At 38.1% G+C, this 27,084-nt stretch overlaps 1 protein-coding gene and 1 pseudogene across 1 annotated transcript in view; both read left to right on the forward strand.

The window, feature by feature from the left end:
• The window catches only part of COL24A1 (collagen type XXIV alpha 1 chain), a 365,386-nt gene that overhangs the window by 183,430 nt on the left and 154,872 nt on the right, over positions 1 to 27,084 (forward strand). The window lies entirely within an intron of this gene.
• On the forward strand, positions 15,944 to 17,408 carry LOC101422893 (solute carrier family 2, facilitated glucose transporter member 3 pseudogene; annotated as a pseudogene).

Here is a 27,084-nt window from a genome sequence, read left to right on the forward strand (position 1 = left end):
ACAAAAGATATTCTTATCACAGTAAATCCCAAAGATTCAGAGGTTGCTTCTCCAGGAACTGGAATAAAGACCAGCCAAAGTTTTTCATTATAGTACACTCACACATGTGAGATCTTTTTGTAAAACACAAGCCTGTTACTAGGAAAATAACAAACACTATATTAGATGTGGCCCTAGAGTACTTTTCTCAACAACTATGAGGGTTATAGGGTATGGGAAAATGAAAACTACAGAAACTTGTTCATATTAGAATAATGAAAGAAAAATTTAGAAGTAGTGGTGAAAAATAGACCAAGATTAATTAATTGTATGTAAATGGATATTAAGGAGAGGAAACCACAAAAATAAAAAATAAATGCACATAATTATAAGATAAAAAACGAAAAGGCAAAGTTTCTAAGGAGAAAATAAATGATACACATGATGCTGTGCTGCAAGTTAAAAACATCAAAGTTATTGAAAGCCACGCATTCAGTGAGGCTTATATACCTTTTATATTCCATGTGATTTTCTTTCTCTTATCCTTACTAAATGTGCATTTAAAAACTATTAAGAAGTAAAATACTCTAAGAAAAGGAAAAAGATTCCACATTTATGGAGTTCTATAACGTTTGCTGAGTTTGGCTTAAAGAGATGCTACATTTGAGTAAGAAGGAGGTTTTCAGGGAGTACCTCTTAGGTAATAGTTATTATTAGGCTAAGTTTCAATTTTACAAGAATAAGGTTCAGTATTCTTATTCAGTACTCTGTCTGTTGTTTCATGGATCTCCACTAACTTAGACAACACGCCATGACCTCATAAACACATTCATATTCCATGGAAGCATGCCCAGGTGCGTACCTCCCCACACATCCGATAACTACTGAACCGTGGACCAATGATCCTCCCCTACCACAGCTGCAATGCTTCTGCAATCCAGAATCTCCCCCAAAACAAAACCAACAGAAAGTAATAATAAAATAAAATAAATATAAAAATTTTTAAATTTTAAATTGTACCTTTCATCACTATAATATCTATTATCTTTTATGTATATTGACAGTTTCTTCTGTATTTTCCCCCAGTGTCTTATTTTTTTTTTCATTTATTTTCCAAGAAGCTTTAAGTTACAGAAAAGTCTTGTAGAAAATGTAGGGAATACCACATACTCCACTTCTTCACCCCCAATCCTCTCCTATCTGCCATTGGAAGATCATGTAGAACAACTGTAATGCCCCAAAGATGTCCTATGTTCCAGCCGTTCTTCCCTCCCCAACCCTCGGAACCTGTGTCAACCACTAAGTTTCAGTTTCATCACATCCTAGCACTACCTTCACCCCCAAACTGCCAACCATCCTTCCACCTTATCATGGCTTTTGCCCGTATTAAGCTTTAGCTCACCCCACTTTTCTCCTTTTCTGTTACCTGATAATCTATCTTCCAGACTCTAGCTCTGTGAGTCTCCTCTATAGGCTTAGGTCATATCAGTGAGATCATGCAATATATGTCCTTTAGTGACTGACTGATTTCACTCAACAAAAGGTCTTCATGATTCATCACAACGGTGTGTGTGATTCCTCCATTTTCAGGTTTTTTTTTCAATATCTTGGCTATGTGGGGCCCTTTGCCCTTCCAAATAAATTTCCTAATTGGGTTTTCCAGTTCAGTAAAAAATGCTGTAATTTTTATGGGATTGTGTTAAATCTGTAAATCAATTTGGGTAAAATAGACAATGATATTTAGTTTTCCAATCCATGAGCATGGAATAGTCTTCCATTTATTTAGGTCTTCTTTGATTTTCTTTAACAATGTTGTGTAGTTTTCTGCATTCAAGCCCTTTACATTCTTAGTTTATTCTTAGCTTATTCCTAGATATTTGATTATTTTAGTTGCTATTGTCAGTGGAATTTTTTTTCTTTATTTCCTCCTCATCCTGCTCATTATTAAGGTACAGAAATTTTACTGATTTTTCTGTATTGATCTTATATCCTTGCCACTTTACTGAACTCATTTAGTCTGGAGGCGTTTTTGTAGATTTTTGGGGCCTTTATATGTATAGGATTATGTCATCTCCAAATAGTGAAGTTTTTACTTCTTCCTTTTCAATTTGGATTCCTTTTATTTCTTTTTCTTGCCTAAGTGCTTGAGCAAGTACCTCTAATGCAATATTAAATAAGAGCGATGACAGTGGGCATCTTTGTCTTGTTGCAGATCTTAGAGGAAAAGCTATTACCATTTCACCATTGAGTACGATGTTTCCTGTGGGGTTTTTCATATATACCCTTTATCAGGTTGAGGAATTTTCCTTCTGTTCCTATCATATGGAGTGTTTTTATCAAGAATGGATGCTGGGAAGCGACTGTGGCTCAATCAGTTGGGCTCCCGTCTGCCATATGGGAGGCCCTGGGTTCGTGTCGGGCCTCCTTGTGAAGGTAGGCTTGCCCACATGCTGCGGAGAGCCACCTGGTCCACAAGCACTGTGGAGTGCCGCCTGGCCCACAAGTGCCATGGAGTACTGCCTGGCCTGCATGCACCATAGAGTGCCACCGAGCCCACAAGCGCTGTGGAGAGCCACCTCAGCAAGGTGACACAACAAAAAGTGACACAAGCAAAAAACACAGAAGAGTGCAGTAATGGACACAGAACAAACAGCAAACAAGCTGCATGGGGGGAGGGGAAATAAATTAAATAAATACAGACACAGAAAACGCACAGCAAATGGACACAGAGAGCAGACAGCACACAAAAAGTCCCAAAGGGGAGGGATTTGAAAAGAGAATGGATGCTGTATCTTGTCAAATGCTTTTTCTGTGTCAATAGAAATGATCATATGATTTTTTTCTTTTTATCAGTTAATGTGGTGTATTACATTGATTGATTTTTCTTATGTTGAACCATCCTTGCATACCTGGGATAAAACCCACTTGATCATGGTGTATAATTTATCTCTTCCTTCACTTCATTAAGTTGATTTATGATATTTTTTTGGACATCCTTGATTAGTTGTTCCACATTCTGCATCTCCTCCTTCTTTTTAGTTTGTTCATTAGACTGGGCCAAGTCTTCCTGTTTCCTAGTAAAGCTTGTAATTTTTTGCTGGTGTCTGGGCATCTGTTTATCTTGATGGGCTTCTTCAGTTGGTTATGTGTTGTTGAATACAGTTAGGTAATATTTTGTTGAAGATTTTAGAATCTAAGTTCATTAGAGAGATTGGTCTGTAGTTTTCTTGTGGCATCTTTATGTGGCTTTGGTATTAGGGTGATGTTGGCATCATAGGATGAGTTAGCCAATGTTCCCTCCACTTCTGTTTTTTGCAAGAGTTTAAGCAGGATTGGTGTTAGTTCTTTCCAGAATGTTTGGTAGAATTCCCCTTTGAAGCCATCTGGTCCACAGCTCTTCTTAGTTGGGAGGTTTTTGATAACTAATTCAATCTCCTTACTTGTGATTGGTCTGTTGAATTCATCAGTTTCTTCTTTCATCAATGTAGGCTTTATGAGCCATAATATTTCTGTCACAATTACTCAACTCTGCCCTTTTAGCATGAAAGCAGCCATAAGTAATATGTAAATGAATGGGTGCGGCTGTGTTCCAGTAAAACTTTATTTAGAAAAATAGATGAGGGCCAGGATTTGACTTGGAGGCTATTTGCCATTCCCTGTTGTAGAAATTTATACTTTGCTTGCAGTATACTAGTTTTTTTTTTTTAAATGAATCGACTGTATGTGATTCGGCTTCATTAGTTTTTTATCATGAACAAAAAAGCATTAAATACAAATGCAGTTTCTTCAAATCCTACTTTGAAATCGGAAACTGGGATCAGAGTAGCAGACAAATTGTGTTGCTACCATTCATTGATTATGTGTACTGTTTGTGAACATAATTTAATTTTCATTTTATATAGAACACATGTATATCTAAAGTATATCTGAAGTGGAATTTATAGTTTTTCTCTTAACAAACTTTCAAGAGTCTTAACATGAAATATTTTCCAAAAACAATGAAATTCTTTCTTTCTGTACATATCTTCCCTAGAAACATTTTTCTGAACATTGTAAATTTTTGAAGTTCTAATAGTCAAAGCATTTCCAGATACTCAGATTTAGATTTTTTCCCGCTAGTTTGGAAAAATATTCTAAAGGAATTTCATTACACTCATTTGACTGAGATATTTTATATTTGTAATCTCTCTTCTGTTTATGAAAAATTTCTTTTTTCATCAGTTTGACAAAGCAACCTAATAGGGAGCATCACAACTATTTTCTTTCAGAGATTTCACGCTCTTCTTTAGGCTGTAGGAAAATTAATTGAAGTCGGGATTTTATTTAACCATAAACACAGCCAACTTTGAGTTTTATGGAAAATTTTTTATTAGTATATAAACTTTCCATTGGATGGAAAGTTCCATCTTTCAGATGGAAAGATAGTAGCTGCCGAGGTACAAATGCTCTGTTCTTTTTACTGATAAATGAATTTTAGAAAAATTATCTTTTTGTGACAATATCAGTTTCTTTGGTGTGTAAATACCATGAGAAATAAAATCAAATTCTTGTCATTAAAGTCAGAAAAGACCTAGATGATACAAATACTTCCAAAAATGCTGTGGATAGGAGGAATAATAGATTAGAAGGAAAACGATGAGTCTGTAGAGGCCTTAAGTATATAAATTTTAAGAATTCCTCACCATGACTTTTAAAAGCCCCAACAATATATCACTCGCCTATCTTTAAATTATTTCCCACACTTCCTTTTACCCTCTATGATCTAATCAAACTGGACCATTCAGTATTCCATAAACGTTATTCTAGGCTGTTATTACCGCCTTGAAAGACCTTCACTTTCCCACTTCCATTATCTGTCCTAGACCTATCCTAAACTGCCTATTCATCCATAAAGGGTTTCTAATTTTTGTTCTGAATTTAAGTCACTCTTCCTCCTCTTTATGCCCTTCAGCTCTTTATCTATATTACTATAGTCCCTAACCAGTTTTGTTCTGTACTATAGTTACTTATCTAATTGGACTATCCCTACAGAGAATTGTTTCCCATAGCACTGAGCACATGTCATTTTGCCTATGTATTGTACATAGGCAAAAAATACAGGTTGAATTTAGATAAATTAAGAAATGAGAGGTAATTTTTCTAATATATTTCCTACTAACTATATCCTTAGAGGACTTTAGTGTGCTTGAGCTAAGTCTAAAAAACTGTGATAGATTTTTGTGAGGCAGTCAGTATAAGGAAAGGTATTTCAATGGGAGCAGCAGCATGAGAACAAAATATACAAAGGCATGAAACAGTCTGGATTGTTTACAGAACTGTACTGTAAGCAGTTCAAGATGACTGGAGGGAGGTAAAATACAATGAGTCACAGTTCACCTGGCTCCTTCTACTCAACCATAATGTCCCTCTCACCTTTCCTGGCTAACAAATACCTACTCTTCTTCCACAGGTCAGCTCAAGCATAACTGATTACTTTATCCTCTTTTTCTTATATAGGCTGCTATCATCGTGATTGTGCTTGTTTATTAACATATGTCTTTCCTCAACTAAGAGCCAGGGTTTGTGAAGCAAAATCTAAATCATGAAGTGTCACTTCCATTTACAAATAACGAATAGTAAATCCCAAAGTTTCCTCTGATCTATAGTTTTCTGAAAAGTTAAAAGTGGTACTTCAAACTCATTGTCTCCAAATCTGTACTCATGTCCTCCAAAATCCATCCCAAACACTTCTCTCTCAGCATTTTTTGTGGATGACACCACCATCCTCCAGTTATAAAATGCTGAAACTCAGTATAACTTTGTATCCCGCTCTTCCTTTGCACTTATTTTTTTCTTTTTAATGTGGTAAAATATATATAACAATATATGCTATAATATATATAACATAATATAACCATTTTAAGTATATATTTCAATTATATTCATAATGTTGTGCAACCATCACCACTATTTCCAAAACATCACCCCAAGCAGAAACTGTCCCCATTAAGCAATAACACCCCAATCCCCCCTCCCCATCCAGTCTCCTAATCTACTTTTTGTCCCTATGAATTTGTTTATTCTATATATTTCATATAAGTGGAGTTATATAATATTTGTCCTTTTTTCTCAGGCTTCTTTCAATTAGCATAATGTTTTTAAGGTTCATCCATCTAGTAACATATGTCAGAACTTAATTCCTTTTTATGCCTGAATAATTCCATTGTAGGTAAGTACCACATTTTGCTTATGTGCTTACAGACACTGGATGGTTTCTACCTTTTGGCTATTATGAATAGTGCTGTGAACATGGTGTAAAGGTATCTGTTTAAGCATCTGTTTTCAAATCTTTTGGGATATATACATAGGTGTAGAATTGTTAAGTCATATGGTACTTCTATATTTAACTTTTTGAGGAACTACCAAACTGTTTTCCACAGGCCTATACCACTTTACATTCCCACTAGCAAGGTCCAAAGGTTCCAGATTCCCTATTTCCTCTCCAACCTTTATTACCTATTATTTTGATTATAGCAGTCAAATACGTGTGAAATGATATCTCACTGTGGTTTTGATTTGCATTTCGCCAATGGTTGATGATGTTGCACATCTTTTCATGTGGTTATTGGCCATTTGTATATCTTCTTTTGAGAAAAGTTAATTCAAGTCCTTTGTCCATTATTTAATTGGGTTGTTTGCCTTTTTGTTAAGGTGCAGGAGTTCTTTGTATATTCTGGATATTTGATTTGCAAGTATTTTCTCTGATTCAGTAGGTTGTCTTTTTAATCTCTTGATAATGTCCTTTGATAGAAGAAAGTTTTTAGTTTTAATGAAGTCCAGTTTGTTTATGTTTTCTTTTGTTGCCTGTGTTTTTGGTATCAGATTTTAAAAAAAACATTGTGAAATCCAAGAGAGATTTTCTGCTCTGTTTCTTCTAAGAGTTTTATAGTTTTAACTTTCACATTTAGTTCTTTGATCTGTTTTAATTTTCATATATAGTAAGAGGTAAGGGTCCAACTTCATTATTTTGCATGTGGATATCCAGTCTTCCCCAACACCATTTGCTAAAAAGACTATTGTTTTCCCATTGAATAATGTTTAAATCCTTGTAAAAAATCAGTTGGCCACAGACATATGGGTTTGTTTCTGGGCTCTCAATTCTATTCTGGTCTGTCTATCATTTTGTCAGTACTACACCATTTTGATTACTATAATTTTGTGGTAGATTTGTAGTAGGTTTTGAAATCAGGAAGTGTGGGTTCACCAGTGTTAATTTTTTTCTCAAGATTATTTTCACTATTTGAGTTCCCTCAAAATTCCTTATGAATTTTAGGATGAGTTTTCAATTTCTGCAAATAATGCTGTTGGAATTTTGATAGGTGTTACATCGAATCATTGTATAGCTTTGGGTAGTATTGTCATCTTACCTATTTTAAGCCCTCCAATTCAAGAAAATGGGAACACTTGCCATTTTGGGGGTCATCTTTAATTTCTATCAGCAATACTTTGTAGTTTTCACCACAAAACTCTTGTGCCACCTCGGATAAAATTTATTCTAAGAATCTTATTCTTTTAGATGCTATTATAAATTTCATTGCTTTAAAATTTTCCTTTTCAGGTTATTTGTAGCTAGTGCATAGAAGAACAACTGATTCTGTGTATTGATTTTGTATCTTGCAGCTTTGTTGAATTCTTTATCAGCTCTACCAGTTTTTATGTGGCTACTTTAGAGTTTACTCCATTCAAGGCTTAAAATCTACAGGGTTCCTATTTGGAATGATGGAAATATATTGGTAATGGTTGGTGGTGATAGTAGCAGAACATTGTGAATGTAATTAACAGCATTGAAATATCACTATATATATAGTGATTAAAAGGGGGGATGTTAGATTGTGTGTGTGTGTATATGTGTGTGTGTGTACATATATATATACACATGTATGTATATGGTACTAGAATAAAATTTAAACAAATAGTCCATAGAACTACACAACACAAAATATGAACCCTAAGTTAATCCATGGACTATAGTTAATAGTACAATCATTAAAATGTTCTATCATAAATTGTAACAAATATTCCATCAATGTAAGGTATATATTCCATCAATGTAAGGTGTTAAACGTAAGTGGTTATATGGGAATTTTATGCATGATTGCTCTGTAAACCTACAACTTCTCTAATAAAGAAAATAAAATTAAGCTGAAGAAAAAAGGTCCTATCATCTACAAACAGAGTTTTACTTCTTTCTTCCAATTTGGATTTTTAAAATTTCTTTTTCTTACCTGATTGCTCTGGCTAGAACTTCTATACTAAGTTGAATAGAAGTGTGAAAGCAGATCTCCTTGTCTTGTTTCTTGTATTAGTCAAGGTCCTCTAGGGAAATAGGATCAACAGGCAATATTTATGAATATTATAGGATTTTATAAAATTTTCTCATATGACCATGGGGATAAGCTAGGGAGGGGATAGGCAAAGGCAAATAAAGTACCACAAAGCTTTCCTGCTGTTTTTAAGTTGCCTTTTTCTTCATTCTTTATTCACTTATTTGTGCTAACCTTTTTTGACTGTTTTCCAGAATTCTGAGAAAATTGTTTCTGACTATTTCTCTTTGTTTCTTTATGTTTGTTTCTGTGGGGAGATGGGAACTTGGAGCTGGGTTCTCTGCCATCTTGATGATGTCAGTCTCCAGGCCTCTTGTTACCAGTATAACTGGTAATTTATATAGATGGACCTTGACTTAATTCAGTTCATGGTAATAAATATATATGGATCAACACAAGTATGCAGTTTAAATATATAAAAGATTTCTCCTTTTTTGCCCATCCCAGAATTTTTACAGAAATTGTTGTGTAAAAATGTGGTACTTTACTTTTAGTCAATATTGTAAAAGAAGGAGAAGGACTAAAAGGCACACAATGAAGGCCCAGATTTGCCAGTCACTAAGTGGGTCCAAAACTGAGCATACTAGCTACTAGAACCAGTAGCAGTAAATGATTCTTTATGAGACCACAATATAAGAAAAAAATGTGACCCAGTGTGATTCCATTTTTTCTTTCCAGGTTATTCTGCAGCAGATCTTAAAGATGCTATCCTATACTTGAACTCTAAAAGTGCTATATATGTTAATCAAGTTGTGTTATAAAGACCTGTAGTCCAACTAGCTGGTGGAGACCTCAAAATGATTTGCCATAGTCTAATGAGAGAAGAAGAAACAGTTTCTTGAGGATATGCTTCTCTCTTTCTCTCACTGATCTCTACTTTTCCTTCCTTATCTTTTATTTTTTTTTATCTCTTTCCCCTCCCCCCCCCCAGTTGTCTGTTCTCTGTGTCTATTTGCTGCATGTTCTTCTTTGTCCACTTCTGTTGTTGTCAGCGGTATGGGAATCTGTGTTTCTTTTGTTGTTGTTGTTGTTGTTGCGTCATCTTGCTGCGTCAGCTCTCCATGTGTGCGGCACCATTCCTGGGCAGGCTGAACTTTCTTTCACAGCATAGCCCTTATTCTCAAAAAGCTCACACACATTTACACATTTTTGTTTGGTTTGTTTTAATCCTAAATGATAGGATTAAATAAAACAATCAGGTAACCTGTTTGAGTGGTCACAAACTGTGCCCCCCATATTTAGTGCCAGTAAATAGTTTCTTAGTAATATTGAAGATTCAGAATTTGGAAACCCTGCCTTACTCAGAAATAAAAGCATTCCAATTAAAAAAAGATTACAGTTCTCTTTCTTTCTTATTCAAAAGGTTATAAATATCCTTTAAATACCTTTGTGCTTTTCAGCTCTCTTATAGTTAAAATCTTAGAATATTGGTATAGTAAAATTGCCTAAGTACATATAATAAGCATACCTCACTTAATGAAAGAGAAGTAGGCTTAAAGCAATTTTTTTGTAAAGTAAATCAAATATTAAGTAAAGCAAATTTTTGCTTCCAATATGTCCTCAGTCATTGATGAGCTACAAAACTTGCATCCTCAGCCAGTCATCAGGAAAAGATTTGTCACTTAGTAGAAAGGGGAATTGGATGAGTATTTAACTCCAGAAGCTATCTCAGAAGACTCCATCTATTTGGATTTGGGATTCATCCAAACACTGTTTCCTTTGGATCTGGGAACCAATCCCCAGAAACCTTATATATGCAATGAATAGTAAGACAAGAGAAAACATTCTTTTTATCCCAAGGATGGTAATGGTCACCACCCAGTGACATTAGATTTAGATGTGTACCATAGAAACCACCATACTAGGTATGTGGTTATGTTTTGTGTTCTTCAAACATAAGGGAACATTGCATACAGGTAGAAATTCCCCATATTTTTCCAAAACTCCAGGCTTTGGTGAAAAAAAAAAACAAAACCACTGTCCTTGTTCATTAATTCAGACATACTCTATCTTAGTGATTTTCAATTTTTTCAAGAATAAGAATTGTTTTTATAGACCCACAAGTATAGTACTTGTGCTACTCTTTTATGTATTTAGTCTACTCTTAGCATTTAGGTCTTAGATGGCCTCAGTAATGCTTTGCTGTAATACTATGGCCCTCTAGTGGATTCAGGGAATGGTTAGAGAACAGCTATGAGAACAGATTGAATTTTACAGAAGCAGACTACTGAGATGGCATTTATGCTACAGGGTATTTATTAGGGAATGAACACTCATGGAAAGAAGGGTGAAGAAGCAAGCCTAAATCTAAGCCAGCCCTATAGGAAGCTCTGAATCATTTATGATCCATCAGAGTAATCCCATCCTAGACTGAAATGGCTGTTTTTTTTTACTACCTTAATAAGTTTTTGTGTGTGGTCCACCCTGGAGAGATTGTGCCTTTGGTCAAGAAGGCCCTCTAGGCTGAGGCATATCTTGAAGATGCTAGGAGCTAGAGGCTGACTGCTGACAGCCTGGGCAGCAAGGTCTTCCTTAAAGGAGGATCTGATGAGCATTTTTGGTGCTCACCATAATCACCCCTTCTGCCACTTGGATATACTTCTTATCCTTTCAGGGAGATGCTGTTCTAGAATTCCTGTGGATTCTCTTCCTGAGGGAAACTTAGAGGAAAAGTTAGTGGTACAACTTTTAGCTACTTATGCTGAAGCTAGTTTTAGGACTGCAAATTATTAGAGTCTTTCCCCTCTTCCTGATCATCAGGGTGAATTAATTGTGCCAAGATGATGACTCATTTCCTTGCTTCCTAGTCCCTGGACACAAGGAGATTGAAGTGCCCAGGGGAAAGCCATGGTTTATAATTAAGTGGTACTCTTACTTTGTTACCTGGTGAAAGCGTGTCCTCTTGGGGATCAGGACCTCCAACTCCACATTTTGTGGGCTCTGCGAAGCACAGAGGGACAATGGGAGTCATAGTTAATAGAATAAATTATACTTCCATCTTTTGGTTCCAAGACCCTGTTAGAAACACACATATAAATGTCCGTGATTCAAGTAGGATGGCATACAACCCTCATAAAGTATTAACTCCTGGCTAGCACATTAACTGCACTTTCAGCAGGCAGTTCCAATGGTCTATCAGTCTGGAAGATATTTGGTGGTATATAGTATACAGATTTTCATAGATTCCGTAGTCATGGGACCACTTCCATACCTTATTTGCTTTATATTTGTCAGAGCTGACACAATTTTTTTTGGTGCCTCATGATGGTAATTGAGACACTTTGTAAGACCTCGGATAATGGTGCTGGTTGAGAACCTGAGTACAGGAAAGGTAAATCATTCCCAAAGTGTGTGCCTGTTCCTATTGTAATAAATGTTTAGCACTTCCAGAATAAAGGGCCCAGTGTAGTCACCTTGCCACCAACTCCACATGCCACCATGTCTGGTTAGGCTTCTCAAGAAATGGTGTCATATTGAGGGCTTAAAGTTGGTTTCTGTTGCTGGTAATTTGCATATTTGGTGGCAGCAGTAATTAAATTAGCCTTGTTAAATGGGAATCCACAATGTTGGGACCATGTATAGCTTCATTCTCTCCCCTATGCTCATTTTATTCACATGCCCATTATTCAGTTCTGAGATGGTTGTTGACCAAGGCTGGCTGATGTCAACTTTCTGAGTCATTCGATTTACTTATAGTCCTCTTTAATGTTTGCCCTCTCTAATAGGCATTAGCATGTGATACAAAGATCTTCACATTTTTGATCTCTCACATATGCCCAGCCATATGCCTCTACCTCAAATTTCCTTGTCCCCAATCTTACAAAATTCCTTCTTTCAGGCACCTAACCAACCAGGCAATCCACTCACTATTTTATTAAGCTGTATATATTCTAGGCTTGGGCTACTTCTCCTTCACACAAGGAGGATGTGATTATGTTTATGAATCCCAAAAAGAAAAATATTATGTTTGCAAACTATTCCTCTGGGTGTGATATCCTTTCATTGCATTAGATTTCAACTGAGGGGTCTTTGATTAAATTACCTGTTAAGATTAGGGCTTTGATTCAACCATGTTAGTAAGGCGTGACTCAGGTTGAGTCCCCATCCCCTTGCTGGGCTGATATAAACAGACACTCACTCAAGACACATGCGAAGAGAGAGAACTTTGTCATTTTGATCCTGCCTTGTGACGGAAAGGAGAAGGCTCAAAGTGGCAGTTAGTGAGATCTGCCTGAGACATGCATAAATGTAACATCTGGAATGACTTCCTGATTCACTTTGAAGCCTCTTTGCTGTGAAACAATCTTTTGTATTTAGTTTTCTCCCCTTTGTTCAAGGTCTTTTTCCAAATGCATTGCTGGTTGGTGTTTGGTAATATCCCTTAGTGCCACCTAGGCTCATCCCTGGGTCATGTCCCACACTGGGGGAAACATACTAAGTTTATTTGCTGACTTTGGTTTAGAGAGAGATCACGTTTGAATAATGAGGAAGTATCTCTTAGGCAGTAGATATTATTAGGCTAAGTTTCAATTTAGCAAGAATAGGGTTCATAAATACAAGCATTAAAATTGAGGATTTGGCACATTGGTCTGTTTTCTTTTATTAGACACTGCCTACGTACTCTAGAAATTCTTGCCACTCTATGAGAGAATGGAGGACTCTCCGGTATGGGAATATAATATTTTGTTGGCTTTTTGTGGGTCTCTACCCACTGAGATAACACCCTATGACTATATGAACACATTCATATTCATATTCCATAGAGGCATGCCCCAGGTCGACCCTTCCCTTCACATCCCTCCACCACTGACACACTGCTCCAGTGATTCCCCCTGCCATAGATGCCAAAAGAACACTCCCACAGTTGTATTCTTTAAAAAAAAACACACAATTTTATTGAGATATATTCACATTCTACACATTCCATCCAAAGTGTACAATCAATGGCTCTTTTTTAAATAGACAGTACCAGGGATTGAACCCAGGACCTCGTATATGAGAAGCAGGTGCTCAGCCACTGAGCTACAGCTACTCCCATCAGTGCTTTTACTATAATCACAGTATTGCACATTCATCACCACAAAAAATTTTAGAACCATTTCATTACTCCAAAAAGAAAAACTCCACACTCTACAGCAATCACTTCTCAATCCCTCTATCCTTCCCCAGCCCTACATAACCACTAATCTAATTCCATCTTTATAAACTGATTTATATTTGCATTTTATATAAATGGAATCTTACAATATGTAATACTTTGTGTCTGGTTTCTTTCACTTAGCATTATGCTTGGGGGTTTTTTGTGGGTTTTTTTTTTGCCTGATACTAACATCTTGTAATATTAACATACATTTATTCTGTTTCAAAGAAAAACAGTCTTATATATATAATATTACCCATATTCATATATCACTTGAGGTTTTACCATGCATACAGTCCCATGTTACATTTTTTAGCTTTCCGAACCACTGTCATACCCATATAATAGCATTGCTGGTTACAAACACTATGATGTGCTTTCACCTTTTCTATTCATTTCCAAAGATTAACAAACAACCTTTTTACCAGTTCTGCACAGGTTAACCCTCAGCTTTCCATCACTAACCTCATTTTACTTTCTGGTAACTTATGTTCTGGTTATTACTTCCATGAGATCACAAAATGTATTTAGTTCACATTATTTCATATAGTATTTGACCTTTTGTATCTGGGTTACTTCACTCAACACAGTGTCCTTCAGATTCATCCATGTTGTCATGTTTCATTAGTTCATTTCTTCTTGTGCTGCATAATCTTCCATTGTGTGTATGTACCATAGTTTGTTTATCCATTCATCAGTTAATGGACACCTGGGTTGTTTCCATCTTTTGGTTCTCCTGAAGGCTATGGAGATCCACAGGGTATATGGTCATGGTAGATGGATTTGGAGTTCTGTGCCATTGCAGAGGGCCCTACTTTGGAATTTGTGCTCCTGAGTGTGATGGAGCTGGACTCAGATATGACTTTTCTACACATGCCTCTTCTGTCACTTTTACTGAACCTGTGGTTGATACTGGGGTTGGTGCATACTCAGGAGACTTGAATCTCTGGACTGCCCATGTGCCAGCTGGGCCATGAGCCTCAGCAGAGTGGCGACTCCTACTTGCATTTCTTTAATAACTAGTGATATTGAGCATCTTTTCATGTACTTTTAGCCATTTGTATTTCCTCTTTGGAGAAGTGTCTATTCAAATCTGGTTGTTTGCCTTTTTATTGTTCAGTTCTAGGATTTCATTATGTATGCTGGATATTAGATAGACCCTTATTGGATAAATGGTTCCCAAATATTTTCTCCCATTGAGTAGGAGAAAAGTGCCTTTTCACTTTCTTGACAACTCCTTTGAAGCACAAAGATTTTTAATTTTGAGGAGGTCCCATTTAACTATTTTTTCTTTCATTCCTTGTGCTTCAGGTGTAAATTTTATGAAGCCATTTCCTACTACCAGACCTCTTAGATACTTACCTACATTATCTTCTAGGAGTTTTTTGGTCCTGGCTTTTATATTTAGGTCTTTAGTCCATCTCAAGTTAATTTTTGTATGGGGCATAAGATCATGATCCTCTTTCATTCTTTTGGATATGAATATCCAGTTCTCCAAGCACTATATGTTGAAGAGACTACTCCATCCCAGTTGAGTGAGCTTTGTGGCCTTGTCGAAAATCATTTGGCCAAATATGCAAAGGTCTGTAGCTGACCTCTCAATTTGGTTCTAATCCTTGCTGAATCTTGACTGCAACCTCAAGAGATCCCCAGAATCAGAACTACTCAGCTAAGCTATTCTCAAGTTCCTCACCCACAGAAGCTGTGAGATAATAAATATTACTTTAGGCGATGTGGACTTGGCCCAATGGGTAGGGCGTCGGCCTACCATATGGGAGGTCTGTGGTTCAAACCCAGGGCCTCCTTGACCCGAGTGGAGCTGGCCCATGTGCAGTGCTGATGCATGCAAGGAGTGCCGTGCCAGGCAGGGGTGTCCCCCGCAGTAGGGGAGCCCCACGTGCAAGGAGTGTGCCCCATAAGGAGAGCCACCCAGCGTGAAAAAAAGTGCAGCCTGCCCAAGAATGGTGCTGCACACATGGAGAGCTGACACAACAAGACAACACAACAAAAAGAAACAGAGATTCCCAGTGCCGCTGATAAGGATAGAAGAGATCACAGAAGAACACACAGCGAATGGACACAGAGAGCAGACAACTGGGCAGGGGGAGGGGAGAGAAATAAATAAAATCTTTTAAAAAAAGGTATTATTTTAGGCCACTTACCTTTGGGATAGTTTGTTTTTCAGCAATATATAAGTGGTACATTCATATAAGAGATTTCAACATTTGTTTTGAAATGAAGAGTGACTAGAAGGGAATAGTTTCCATTATAAGAGTCCATAGGTAAAAAAAATATATGTCAATAGAGTAATGAAGAATGAGGTCGTAAAGCACTACTGAGGACCAGAGGAAAACTTGCTGTTGAGAAAGATATTTTGAAGGTTTTGTTGCCTGATAGGGGTACCTGTGGAATACCACTTTTAGATCTTTTTGGGGGGATTAGAACAGAATAAATTAGCACCATGGGGAAGGAAAAGGTTATTGTACCTCTGATGTTCCCCATCACCATTGCCACAATTGGCTCTTTGCAGTTGTCTACAATAGTGGAGTCATCAGTGCTCCTGAGACTATCATAAATGACTTTCTCAATTACACTTTGGAAATGAAGCTGGAAAACCTTCCCTCCAAGGTGTTGCTCACATCCCTTGAGTTCATAGTTGTAAATATCTTCTCTGCTGGTCATATGATTTGGCTTCTTTTCCACTTGACTCTTTGTCAGCTGCTTTGGCAGGCACAATTCAATGTTTATTGCCAACCTACTGACTATCAGTGGTGGCTGCCTTATGGAGTTCTGTAAAATAGCAGAGTCAGTTAAAATGCTGATTGTGGGCTGCTTGGTTATTGTCCTTTTCTATGGACTCTGCATAGATTTTGTGTCCATGTACATTGGCGAAATATCTCCTGCTGCCCTACAGGGTGCCTTTGGTCCTCTCAACCATCTGGGTATCATCATCAGGATATGGTTACCCAGATCTTTGGTCTGGAGGTCATCTTGGGGTCTGAAGAGCTGTGGCCTGTGCTATTAGTCTTCACCATCATTTCCATCTGTCTTGCAGTGTGTAGCTCTTTTATTTTGCCCTGAAAGTTCTAGATTCTTGCTCATTAACAAAAAGGAAGAGAAGAATGCCAAATAGGTCCTCCAGTGGTTGTGGGCATTCAGGATGTGACTCAGGACACCCAGGAGATGACAGAATAGAGGCTAGGATGGCACAAGAAAAGAAAGTGTGCTGAAACTCTTTAGAGCACACTGTCATCATTCCCATCATGCACCAGCTCTCTCATCAGCTGTCTGGAATCAATGCTGTGTTCTTTTACTCTACAGGAATCTTCAAAGATGCAGGTGTTGGGGAGCCAATCTATGCCATGATTGGTGCCAGTGTAGTTAGTACTATCTTCAGTGTGGTTTCACTGTTCTGGTGGAAAGGCAGGAAGGAGGACTCTACATATGCTAGGCCTTGGAGGGATGACTCTTTGTTCCACTCTCATGACTGCTTTTTGCTGCTAAACTATGAGTGTGGTTGGGTGAGTTTTGTCTGTATTGGGGCCATTATAATCTTTGTGGCCTTCTTTGAAATTGGACCAGGCCCCATTCCCTGGTTTCTTGTGGCTGAACTTTTCAGCTAGGGTCTCCACCTAGCTGCAGTGGCAGTGGCTGGCTTTTCCAACAGGACCTCCAACTTTTTGGTGGGACTACTTTTCCCCTTTAGCTGCAATCTATTTAGGAGACTGTTTTAATCATCTTCACTAGATTCATTGTTATCTTCTTGGTCTTCACCTATTCAGAGTCTCTGAGATCATGGCAGGACTGTTGCGGATATTACATGGGCAGTTGAAGGGGAGGTGCAGGGAGGCCAATAGAGCCAGAAAGGCCCTATTGTGGAGATGAACAGCATCCAGCCTGTGAAGGAGAACACCACAAATGTCTAAGTCATACCTCCTTCCCACCTCCCTCCCAACATGGAAAAGCACCCTCTCCCTGTAGGAGGGGGAGACCTCATCAGGATGTAACCCAGGTCTGTTTCTGAATGCTGTTACTTAATTCCTTTCTCATCCCACACACTGTGAACATGAAGAGGAACCCAGTGCTGAGGTTAGACATATCTTAGATGGATTTTTAATCATTTCATTTCTTGAACATTCTCCTTTGTTTAAGAAAGACTAGGTAAACCTACTTTCATTTCAGGAGAGACTGACCACTTGGTACAGGACAAATTTGCCAATTCTTTTTCTCTTAGATTCTTGTGGTAGTTTGAGATTATTTCTGAATCCCCAAAAGAGAGATTATGCTTGTAAACAATTCTGTTCCTCTGGGTGTGATATCCATTGAATGCATTAAATTACCTGTTAAGATAGGGCTTTGATTTAACCACGTCAATAGGGCATGACTCAGGGTTGACTCCCCACTCCCTTGGTGGGTTGATATAAACGAACACTCACTCAGAAGATACACATCGTATGAGAGAGAGCTCCGTAGACACACAAGAGGAGAGATGAACCATGAACCATTTACCTGATAGTTGGCAGCTGAGAAGGCCCAGGATAAAACAAGCTCTATGCCAACCTGTAACTGAGAGAGAAGAAGGCTGAACCCTTGCAGAGATCATCAACCATCTTGCTTTAACATGTAGCAACTGAATTTGGTGAGAAAGCAAACTTGACTTGGACTCTTTAGGGCCTTGTAACTGTAAGCTTTTACACCAAATAAATACCCTCTATAAAAGCAAAAATATTTCTGTTACTTTGCATCAGCACCCATTTGTCTGACTAATGTAATTTCTGATGTTGGCTAACAGGCATATATGGGAGTAAGAGTGAGGATGTAGTTTCCCCACCTCAATCCTTCTAGGAAGCAGATATATATGAGTCTGGAGGGCAGAGGAGGATTAAACAAGAGATCAACTTCCTTGCTTCCTTACAGCTCTGCAGAAAAAAATTAATTTGAGTTTGTTTATTTTATCTTCTGGTTTGATTGCATAAATGTTTATTTAAGTGTAAAGTAATTTTAGCAAAATAATGGAAAATGTGAGGACATTCAGGTAGAGGAAAGTGGTTAAAGAAAGGCTTTAATGTAGAAAAAGATTGATACTGGAGAGGTTTAAGTGCAATAAGAAGGGAAGAATTTAAGAGAGAAATAAGAGTGTAATGTATTATTGAAGGGTATATGAGTAGTGTCTGAAGTTTGCATGTTGCCTCTTAACAATTTCTGTCCTTTAGATGGAAATTCTTGAGCTTAATTTCTCAGAAAAGACATGTGTTTGTATAAAAAAGCTACTGGTTTCATTTGAAATTTATTTCTTTAAGATTATAGTTTATATTGTTAATAGTATTACTTGAGATCTAGGATTGTTACTAAAATGGACATTCTCATTAATGGTGGTTTATGGATTCTAATTTTGAGTGGAGTCCAGAGAAGAGAAGGCTATTTCTAGCAGTCCTATCTCCCCTGGCTGGAAAAACAACTCCTTCCCTTTGTTTCTTGGTAGAGGTTCAGTATTTCTCCATTTTTGTTCTTTAGGAAATTTTAGATGTTGATTTTTGTTTTAACTTATAACCTTTTAAAGGAATACACAGGAGAATATCCATAGCTAACTTAGAATTTGTAACCTCAGCTCTAGGAGAGGATATTTCCTGAACAATTATTATCAAGTTTAAGTTTGTTGTTTTAGAGTCATGTCATGCTTGTTTATGTCTGATTTATCTCCCTTAGGAGACTTGATTCTTTCTGATAGGCCACATTTGAGATAGTTTGAGTATATGTGCAGGTTATCCCACACTTGAGAGAATATGACTGTATGTGCACTGTCACTTTGCTCTGGGTAGAAGTAATTTATTGGTAATTTTTCCTTCTATGTTCCTATTACCTCCTTTTGGATATGAATGGATTTAAATCTCATTTCTGTGTCTATGAAATAACTACCCCTGCTAGATGGAATTTATGTCTTGGGTTTTCTCCTAAACTTTAGAATTCAGTCTCATCTGACCACTTTTCCTTGTTGTACAGTAGGGGAGAACATCCTAAATCTTGAGGTTGAGGATGGAGGGCTCAGCCTTCCTTTGGGCTCAGACAATGGGAGTGGGAAGGGAAGTGTGACATCAGGGCCTCGAACCTCCTGGGACCCCTAAAGGGCAGTATTGAGGAGAGAGAGGCATTCTTTTTAAGGGGATAGGAAACAAATTGAAAACTTACTTCTACCCCTGGAGAGTTTCAGAAAGTTAGAAGAGATGGGAGGATTTATTCTTGCCACAAGGTCATTGATGCTTCCATAATCATCCAGTCTCTCTTTTTCAAAAAAGATTTATTTCCTTCCCCCACTCCCACCCCCATTGTCTGCTCTCTGTGTCCATTTGCTGTGCATTCTTCTGTGTCTGCTTGTCTTCTCTTTAGGAGGCACTGGAAATCAATCCTGGTACCTTCCAGAGTAGGAGAGAGGTGCTCATCTCTTGCGCCACCTCAGCTCCCTGGTCTGCTGTATCTCTTATTGTCTCTCCTCTGTGTCTCTTTTTGTTGTGTCATCTTGCTGCACCAGCTTTCTGCTTGGGCCAGCTTACTGCGCAGGTCAGCACTCCAGCATGGGCCCGCTCTCCACATGGGCCAGCTCTCTGCTCAGGCCAGCTCACCATGCGGGCCAGCTTACCTTCACCAGGAGGCCCTGGGAGTCGAACTCTGGAACTCCTGCATGGTAGATGGGAGCCCAATCACATGAGCCACATCTGCTTCCCCTATTATTTTTTTATAAATGGAGTTAGAACCCAGATGACACCTCTTCTTCCCTTTTTTCATAGGTTGCTTGATCTCCCTTTCCCTTCTTGGTGCTTAACTATACCAACCCTAATATAGCCAGATTCCCTACCTATGACAGTATTTTACCTTTCAGTTCTCACCATTCCCTCTAGTCTTTGAGTCTTTGGATAAAGCCCACAAATCTGTAGAGTAGGGCTTTGTTGGAAAAGGTGCCTTCCCTATAATTGCACCTCTAGTGCTGGCCCCTCAAGAACAGGGGGTTGGAAAGTAGATGTGGGTCAAGCAATTGAGCTTCCACCACACATGGGAGGTCCCTGGTTCAGTTCCCAGTGTCTCCTACAGAAGACAGTGAGCTGGCACGATGAGCAAGCATGGCAAGCTGACACAATAAGATGACACAACAAGAGTCACAAGAAGAAAAACATAATGAGAGACCCAACAACACAGGGAGCAGAGGTTCCTGGTGCCTCCCAAGGAAGACAGTGAGCTGACACCACAGGCAAGTGCAGCAAGCTGATGCAACAAAATGATGCAACAAGAGACACAGGGAGGGAAAACATAATGAGAGACTCAACAAAGCAGGGAGTGGAGGTATCTCAAGCGATTAGGTGCCTCCCTCCCACATCAGAGGTCCTTGGTTTGGTTCCCGTTGCCTTCTAAAGAAACAAGGAAGACAAACAGACATAGCAAGTGCAAAACATTGAAAGGGGCGGGGGAGAAATAAATAAAATAAATCTTTAAAAAAACAAGCAAAACAAAAGCAGGGTGAGTGTCTGCCTACCACATGGGAGGTCCACGGTTCAAACCCAGGGCCTCCTTGACCTGTGTGGAGCTGGCCCACATGCAGTGCTAATGCGCACAAGGAGTGCCGTGCCCACGCAGGGGTGTCCCCTGCGTAGGGGAGCCCCACATGCAAGGAGTGCGCCCCGTAAGGAGAGCCGCCCAGCACAAAAGATAGTCCAACCTGCCCAGGAGTGGTGCCGCACACATGGAGAGCTGATACAGCAAGATGACGCAACAAAGAGAGACACAGATTCCTGGTGCCACTGACAAGAATAGAAGCGGACGCAGAAGAACACACAGTGAATAGACACAGAGAATAGACAACTGGGGCAGGGGTGGGGAAGGAGAGACAAGTTATAAAAAAGGGGGTTAGCAGTAATTGAGTGTGGAAGGTTTTCCATTGTGCAGTGATTTTTTTATTACTAATGTTATAGTAGTTCTTTATTTTGAAATAAAAAATCTGAATATCCATATGAAAAAATATCAATAAATTATGGTCATTTCTATATATATATATATATACTATGTAACTTTGAGCACTTTAAAATTTAAACTATAATTCTTTGTCCTTGCTTGTGGCTTACATTCCTCTGTTTAGATAGAATATGTGACTTCCACTGAGAGTCCATGGACAAAAATGAGAGCAGGTTATGGCACCATCGGTCAGTCCTTTTCAGCAGATCTGCTAGGAAGGAAGAGAAGGTTAGAAGGTTATAGGGCACTCTTGCCAATACATGTCTCCCCAGCTGAGAGTTCTGCAATTCAGAGAGCATACTAAGCAAGAAAACTATCTAGAGATAGGGAACTAGCTAAGAGATAGCCCTGATGGGCAAATTAAAGATGCCAGCATCTTCTCTCTGATACAAATGTGTTGGTCCTCAACCAATCATGATGGGTTAGGTCATAGCCTATTAAAATTTTTTTCTATGTAACAAAACAGAAATGCAGGTTTTGAATATAATTTCCTTCTATTCAGAAGAATATTTTTTCTGTGATACATGGACTTTTTCCTATTTGGCAAACAGCAAAATTAGGTTTTGAATTATTTTGCAAACTACATCCTCAAGTAGCTACCATGTTGCCTCCTTTTTGCTGCCATACTTCTTAAAAGAACAGTCCACATATTTTATTCCACTTTCTCCTACCCACACACTCTTAACTTCTTGGCAAACTAATGTTCAAACACACAAGTCTACTGAAATTGTTCTTAGCAGTCACCACAACATTCTAATTGCCAAATTCCACTACTTTGTCTCAATCCACATCCTTTTCAAACTTTCCCAGATATGACAGTGATTTCTCCTTTCTTGAAACTTTTTCCTCCCTTAATGCTTGTTACACATTTATGGTTTCCTCCAATGCGATTCTACCTTTTATTATCTTTTTTACCTCTTGACTCTAAACAATCTTCATTAATATTTTGTCCTTTTTCCTCTTCTATTAACACTGTATGTACTTCATCATTCATATAGTTTCAACAGTTGATTTTTCTGTGAACTCACAAATTAGTGTTTTAGGAAAAACTCAATAGCTTCAGAGCCAAAAACTAGCATGTCCCATAACTTAATAAACTTTCCTCTAAAACTAGCTTCTCCCCTGGCCCTACTTTTTCTTTTAATGATGATACCACTGCCCTTACTGCATAAGAGTCATTATAACCAGAACAATAGCTTCTAATTGTTCTTCCCATTTTCTATTTCTTCCCATTTCTATCCTTTACACAGTGATAATATATTACTGTCCATTCAGCACAGATTCATTTTTCCTTTACATTCCTCCTTTAATCAAACCGACAATGGTTCTTTTACAAACACAGTTTTCTACAAACACCACAAACACATAGACATGTTCTTACTTGACATTCAAAGCCCTTAACAATATATCATAAGGCGGTGGACTTGGCCCAGTGGTTAGGGCGTCCGTCTACCACATGGGAGGTCCACGGTTCAAACCCCGGGCCTCCTTGACCCGTGTGGAGCTGGCCCATGCGCAGTGCTGATGCGCACAAGGAGTGCCCTGCCACGCAGGGGTGTCCCCACGTAGAGTAGCCCCACGCACAAGGAGTGCGCCCCATAAGGAGAGCCGCCCAGCGCAAAAGAAAGTGCAACCTGCCCAGGAATGGTGCCGCCCACGCAGAGAACTGACACAACAAGATGATGCAACAAAAAGAGACACAGATTCCTGTGCCGCTGACAACAGAAGCGGACAAAGAAGACACAGCAAATAGACACAGAGAACAGACAACCAGGGTGGGGAGGTGGGGAAAGGGGAGAGAAATAAATAAATCTTAAAAAAAAAAACACAACAATATATCATCAATATATCTGCCCCAGTCTATTCCCCTACATGTCTTCCATCCCAGACAATCTCCATTAACTTCATGTTTGCCACCTCTGTTCAAATCATTCAAATTCTCTCTACTTGGAATATCCTTTCACCATTTCATTTTGTTACCATTTATCCATACACCCAGATATAATCTCCCCTGCATTCTGTAGAATTTGTTTTTCTTCTTTTAATTTATTGTCAAATATGTACTTTCCTTATTTCAATTTACTAGATCATAAATTCCTTAACATATTTTACTCATCTTTGTATTTCTGTAACTCAACACAGCACAGTGCCTGTAACATACACAAATAAATATGTACTTAATTTTATTTTCTTTAGATCATTTCACATTTATTGAAAAAGGTGATCTGCAGTCTAAACCAGAGGTTGGTTCAGTGCAATGTGTGCCATCTTCATTTTTACACTGATTTCTATGAAACTGACTTTCGAATAGGCCAATTGCAGTAAATTAAAAAGCAGTTCAGTTTCACATCTATACATAATTTGGGAAACTATATTTGTAGGATAATACTAGGTGCTGGAACAATAAACCTAAAATTTTTCATTGGCTTAACACAATAGAAAGTTATTTCTTCTTTACGTAATATGTCAATTCAGGTGTTCCTTGGTAGCTGTCCCCTACAAAGTGATTCACAGACCCAGGCTCCTTCCTTCTTGTGGCTCCACCATCCCTTAAGACCTCTGGCACATGGAGTAAAGAAAGTGGAGAGGCAGAAGACTTGCCCCAGTGGTTAGGGCAGCCGTCTACCACATGGGAGGTGCACGGTTCAAACCCCAGGCCTCCTTGACCTGTGTGGAGCTGGTCCATGTGCAGTGCTGATGTGTGCAAGGAGTGCCGTGCCACACAGTGGTATCCCCCGCGTAGGGGAGCCCCACGCTCAAGGACTGCACCCCGTAAGGAGAGCCGCCCAGCGCTAAAGAAAGTGCAGCCTGCCCAGGAATGGTGCCGCTCACACGGAGAACTGACACAACAAGATGATGCAACAAAAAGAAACACAGATTCCTGGTGCCGCTGACAACAACAGAAGCGGACAAAGAAGATGCAGCAAATAGACACAGAGAGCAGACAACTGGGATGGGGGTGGGAGGGAAGAGGAGAGAAATAAATAAATCTTTTTAAAAAAAAGTGGAGAAAACCACCTGTTTCTTCAGTAAATAAATGCCATATTTCATCAATTATAAAATGCATTTTGCATCAGTCAGCTTATGTTAAATTGTGCTGCAGTTAGAAACAACCTCAAAATGTAAGCAAAGGTTTATTTCTTACTTGCACTCTATCTACTGTGAATTGGCTCTGGCTGTGTACCATGTCATCTGCACTCAGAGACCCTGGCTGGAGGAACATTGCATCTCCGGAAATGTTGTTGAACTCATGGCAAAAAGAAAAAGGAAACTGACTTTTAAGAAAAGTGGCATGTGTCACTCCCATGCACATTTTTATTGAGTAATATAAGTTACCTAGCCAAGCCTGATCTAAGTATGATGGAGGGATATAGTCCTTTCATAGGAAGAGGCACTGCAGGCCACATCATGTAAGAAAAGATGGATTCAAGGCCTAAACAGAGAAGATAACAACAACAGAAAACAATACATATCTTTATGACATTAAGGTAGGGGAAGATTTCTTAAACAAGAACCAGAAAAATAAGACAAAAATAAGCAAAATGGATGGACTTGACTACATCAAAATTAAAGATTTCTGTTCAATGAAAGACATTGAAAAATAAAAACCTACATGATGGATCATGAGCAAGAATTTACATCTAAAATCAACAATGGATTGATAACTTAAATATATAAGGATTTCTGGAAAATATCAAGAAAAACATAGGAAACCTCAGTAGAAAAAAAAAATGAGCAGAGGATGTAGACAGGAATTGCACAGAAAAAATCCAAAGGCTAACAAATATATGAAGAGAATCCCAGATTCACTAGTTATCAGAGAAATCCAAGTGAAAATAACAATGACTATCATTGTTTACACAGTCATAAGCAATTATCCTAAAGTTGTATTTATCATTCCCATGTGTGTTTTATACCATTAACAAATTAGACTGTTAAAATTGTTTTAAAATTTTGTACAAAATAATGATATATCCTTTTGAAACTTGCTTATTTTCCCATTCAACATTAAATTCTTAAAAGGTGTATCCACGTTGTTACATGTAGATCTGGTCCATTTATTTTAGCATGGTTGAGCTTTTTCTATTATATGAGTAAATCTTAGTTTATCTGTTTCCATACTGATAATTAAGATGATTCTACCTTCATGCTTAAATAACGCAGCAATGCACATCCTTCTGTGTGTCTCCTAGTGCATAAATGTGAATAGAAGCCCATATGAACAACTAAAAGTACATGCTAGGTTGTAAATTATAAGCATTTTCAACTATACCGCATATGCCAAATTGTTCTCCAAAGTGCTTGTGTCAGTTTATACTTCTCCTTGCTTTGTATGAGTTCTTTCTAAAATACTACCTAACGCTGCGATGTTATCAGATTTGATATGTGTTTTAGTTAGACTCTTTGAGGTCCTGGAATGGTGCAAGGCAATCTATTTAAATCTTCCTTCTCCAACTTTAAGTTTCAGCAAAGATGCCCTATGGTCATAGATTCAGGCCGATTAACTGAATTTTTTTCCAGTAAGAACCTACCTTTCCCAATTATATCCACTCTAACTCCTATATGCTGAGTCCCTTTTGAGTGATTGCACCTTTTATATTGTGTTAACAGTGACAAACTCGAATGCCCCCTTGGGACTAGGCAGGTAGTAAAAATAAATGAAATGGGCCATGTGTAAGAGACAATAGGGAGTGATAGGGTCTGGAGTGCAGTAAAGAATGTATCTGGGTCCAAATAGTGCAGTTGCTTCCTAGTTCTATTTAGTATTTGCCAGTAGGAATGTTTGCCCATAATTTCTAGGTCATCTGAGAATAGAAATGTAGCAGTATATAGAAAATCTCCAAATTTTTAAATATTGCCCATTTAGTAAATGCTGTGGGCCAAGCAGAAGGAAGAATACCTTTGTAGATGATATTAGCTTCTGGCTTATATGGGCAATATTGGAATAAGTCTACTGGGCCTACTCCATTCATTCACCTAGAATATATGTGTTTTCCAAAGGTTTTTTTCCCCTGGATCAAGACTAGTTTGTGTTACGTTTATGCTTTTTTGCTAACTATCTCACAAGGAAAAGTTCTAGTTCATTGTTTCAACTCCAATTTGATTAACTGACCGTAGATCATTGATTGCCTCAGAGTGAAAATGTTCACTTTTTTAAACTTGGTCTTCACAGAACTACATTTCTTCCAACTGGATATACACACTAACATTAGCATGGTGTTTAAGGGCATAGTATCAATTTAACATGTGATCAGTGAAAAAAGTTATTAAATACGTTACATTATTTTTTACTGTCTCCAAAATTTTATACCTACAGCACATCTCAATTTGGACTAGTCATATTTTAAGTGCTCAATGGCCACCTAAACTCTTCTATACTACTTAAATTCATATGCCTTGTCTATAAAAGGGGAATCATAATAATACCTACCACATACGGTTATTTTGAGGATTAAGTCAGACATATAGAGTGTTTAGTAAAGGTTAATGTACCCATGATCACTCTTTTGTAAGGTATATATAAAATGATATGGGTAAGGATAGGATATGAATATAGATATATATGAATAAAATCATGTTCCATGCATTAACTTCAGTTAGATT

Source organism: Dasypus novemcinctus, chromosome 9, assembly GCF_030445035.2.
Source record: "Dasypus novemcinctus isolate mDasNov1 chromosome 9, mDasNov1.1.hap2, whole genome shotgun sequence".
NCBI classification, from domain to species: Eukaryota; Metazoa; Chordata; class Mammalia; order Cingulata; family Dasypodidae; genus Dasypus; species Dasypus novemcinctus.